We start from the raw sequence: 4,154 nt of genomic DNA on the forward strand, positions 1-4,154 counted from the left end.
CGCGGGCCGAGCGGGCCGGGCGGCGGCGCGGCGAAGTGGGGCTCCCGCCCGGGACACGTGGCGTCACCCGATAGGTCTGGCGGAGCGGGCGGACACGTCCGCTTCCCGGATTTTTGTCCGGCGGTGGCGGATGGAGTTTTTTTAGGGTTAGAGGAAGGGGATCCGCGAATTTTTGGAGGGGGGGTGTATATATAGGCATAGAGGGAGCTAGGAGAGTCCAAATACGGTGCGGTTTTCGGCCACGCGATCGTGATCGAACGCTCTAGGTGATGGAGCAGAGTTTGGTGGGTTTTTGGGCCAAATTGGAGGGGTGTTGGGCTGCAACACACATGAGGCCTTTTCGGTCCCTCGGTTAACCGTTGGAGTATCAAACGAAGTCCAAATGGTACGAAACTTGACAGGCGGTCTACTGGTAGTAAACCAAGGCCGCTTGGCAAGTCTCGGGCCAATCCGGAAATGTTTAATCCTCACACACGAAAGAAAGATAGAAATGACCACCGGAGGAGAACGAAGCGCCGGAATGCAAAACGGACAACGGGGAAAATGCTCGAATGCATGAGACAACACGTATGCAAATGCAATGCACATGATGACATGATATGAGATGCATGACAACGAAAACAACACACGGAGATAAAAACCCGAACCCGAGAAAATAAATATAACTTAACGCCGGAAACGGCAAGAGTTGGAGTACAAATAGGGAAAGTTACATCCGGGGTGTTACAACACTCCACCACTACGAAAGGATCTCGTCCCAAGATCTAGGACTGAAAGAACGCCGGGTACTCAGAACGGAGGTGATCCTCACGTTCCCAAGTAGCTTCACGGTCGGAATGGTGTGACCACTTGACTTTGAGAATATTGATTGACTTGTTGCGAGTCTTGCGTTCAGTCTCTTCAAGAATAGCAACTGGGTGCTCACGATAAGAAAGATCTTCTTGGAGCTCAATGTCCTCGAAGTTGACGGTGCGGTCAGGAGTCTTGAAGCACTTTCGAAGCTGAGAGACATGGAACACGTCATGAACATTTGCAAAGTTTGAAGGAAGCTCGAGTTGATAGGCGAGGTCGCCTCTCTTGCTGACAATCTTGAAAGGTACCACGTATCTAGGGGCAAGCTTCCCTTTGATACCAACTTGTAACACCCTCGATGCGACTATAGCTCCCACGTGTCGAGGCACGACTTAGAGACATAATCGCATTGAAGGCATATGTCGCAAGTTAGGAAATCTTCACAACATCCTATGTAATGTAAATAATAAGGGGAGAACATAGTTGGCTTACACTCGCCACGTCAATCAAGTACAGAAATAACATTACATCATCCAAAACACTCATGGCCCGACTACGGCGCCAAAATAAAAGAGAACCCAACATGCGACACGGTCCCAATCACCCCCAACTGGGCACCACTACTGATCATCGGGAAAGGAAACGTAGTAACGCTGAGAGTCCTCGTCAAACTCCCACTTGACGTCATACTCGTCACCTGGAGCGGAATCACCTGGACCTGCATCTGGAGTTATAGTATCTGTGAGCCACAGGGACTCAGCAATCTCGCACCCTCGCGATCAAGACTATTTAAGCTTATAGGAAGGGTAAGGCAATATATATGTGGAGCTGCAACAAGCGACTAGCATATGGTGGCTAACTTATTCGCAAAGGAGAGCGAGAAGAGGAGGCAAAGCACGAGCGAGAAGCTAGAGAACAACCTGCGCAAAAAATTACTCCAACACCGTGTCCACTTCCCGGACTCCGCCGAGAAGAGGCCATCACGGTAACACACTCGGTTGATTCATTTTAATTAAGTTAAGGTTGAAGTTATCTACAACTGGACATTAACAAATTCCCATCTGCCCATAACCGCGGGCACGGCTTTCGAAAGTTCAATCCCTGTAGGGGAGTCCCAACTTAGCCCATGACAAGTTCTCACGGTCAACGAAGGAATAGACCTCCTCCCAAGATGTTCCGATCAGACTCGGTATCTCGATAACTCAAGACACTTCAACAGGTTAAAACAAGACCAGCAACACCGCCCGAATGTGCCGACAAATCCCGATAGGAGCTGCACATATCTCTTTCTCAGGGCACACTCAGATAAGCAATCCGTACAACTAAAACCAGCCCTCAAGTTTACCCGAGGTGGCGCTGCAAGGGGCTCTAGTTTGGACCAACACTCAGAGGAGCACTGGCCCGAGGGGGTTAAAATAAGATGACCCTTGAGTCTGCAGAACCCAAGGGAAAGAAAAGGCTAGGTGGCAAATGGTAAGACCGATGTTGGGCATTTCTGGAAAAGCTTTAATCAAGGCGAAATATCAAGGGGTTCCCATTATAACCCAACCGCGTAAGGAACGCAAAATCCGGGAACATAACACCGATATGACGGAAACTAGGGCGGCAAGAGTGGAACAAAACACTAGGCGAGAGGCCGAGCCTTCCACCCTTTACCAAGTATATAGATGCATTAAGATAACATGGCAATATAATGATATCCCAACAAGTAAATAAATGTTCCAACAAGGAACGGCCTCCAATCTTCACCTGCAACTAGCAACGCTATAAGAGGGGCTGAGCAAAGCGGTAACATAGCCAATCAACGGTTTGCTAGGACAAGGTGGGTTAGAGGTTTGACATGGCAATTGGGAGGCTGACAAGCAAATGGTAGGCATCGTAGCATTGGCATAGCAAAGAGCGAGAAAACTAGCATAGCAAAGATAGTAGTGATTTCGAGGGTGTGATCATCTTGCCTGCACAGTTGTCAGAGTTGACTGGATCCTCAAAAGCAAACTCAACGGGCTCCTCGTTAGCGAACTCGTCTCCCGGCTCTACCCAAACAAGAAAAACAAGCAACAAGGATACAATCAACCACGTGCAAGGATCAAACGACATGATGCAATGGTGATATGCTATGCGGGATGCGATGCGGGATGCAAAATGCAAGATATGACAAGAAATGCATGAAGATGGCCTCAACTTGGAATTACCAGGGTGCCACTGGAAAGATGAGATGAAATCGCTTTAAAACGATATAAAGAACGCCGGAATCGGAGTTACGGTTTGGAAATGGCAAGCGATTTAAGAATGACACCGGTCTGCGATTTACAGCAAGTAGGCATCTAAATGCAACGAAATGAACATGCTACAGCCACCAAACATGACAACAAAATACATGGCAGGGACGCACACAAGATTCTTAACAAAAGTCTAGCACTGAGCTACGGTCAATTCATCCATTAATAGGTTCAAACAAGCATGGCAAAAACGCAAATGCAAAACAGATTTCAGACTTAGTGAAATTAACACTTGTCTGAAATTTCAGATCATGAAGCCCTCTTCGGAGCAACAAAGCAACATGATACATGACCTGATTAAGACAAAGAAAAACATGGCATGGAGCTACTCAACAAGTGACCTAGGGCCAAAAGGGATCACAAAATATACTAACAAGCACACGAACATAGCAAAAACATAATCAGTTTTCACACTTAGTTTAAACTGAGACATGCTGAAATAAAACTCACGAAGGCATGTAAAGGAGCTCGATGCACTCACCACGGTGCAAGTCATGGCAAGGCAAGCATACATTCATTAAGAAGGCACAAAATACAAGCTAGACATGGCAAGAACAATGGCATAGCATGCACGGATCAACTACAATAACATCGGCAAAATCGCAAACGAGTTGATGATCTGCCCAGATTCACAACGAAGCAAAAGTAGAGCTTGATTGACTCAAGATAGGGTGCTCCATAATTGCAAACAAAGACATGGATGGATAGAGCATAACAAGATTAACAAAACTCCCTTACTGATCATCCTCAAAAGAGGCACGGATCACTAGGAAACAACACGAACATATGGCATCATGAACTAAATAATCCCAGATTTGGTGAAAACTACTAAGTCCCTGAAAACAGATTTACCGGGTGCCTCACTTTGCAAGCTTGCACAAGTCACCACACACATCACAAAAATGCATGGGTTGCACCTTTGGAAAGAAGACAAAATCCTTAACAAAACATATGAATGACTCACAGGCATAGCATGCACATAATAATCATGGCAAAAATGACAAAAGTCTAACATTAACTAGCAGATCTGACAATTAACTCACGAAGCCTCCTTCTAACAGCATTTCGGGCATCTAGATGAAC

The sequence above is a fragment of the Triticum aestivum genome, chromosome 5A (genome assembly GCF_018294505.1).
Source record: "Triticum aestivum cultivar Chinese Spring chromosome 5A, IWGSC CS RefSeq v2.1, whole genome shotgun sequence".
Classification (NCBI taxonomy): domain Eukaryota; kingdom Viridiplantae; phylum Streptophyta; class Magnoliopsida; order Poales; family Poaceae; genus Triticum; species Triticum aestivum.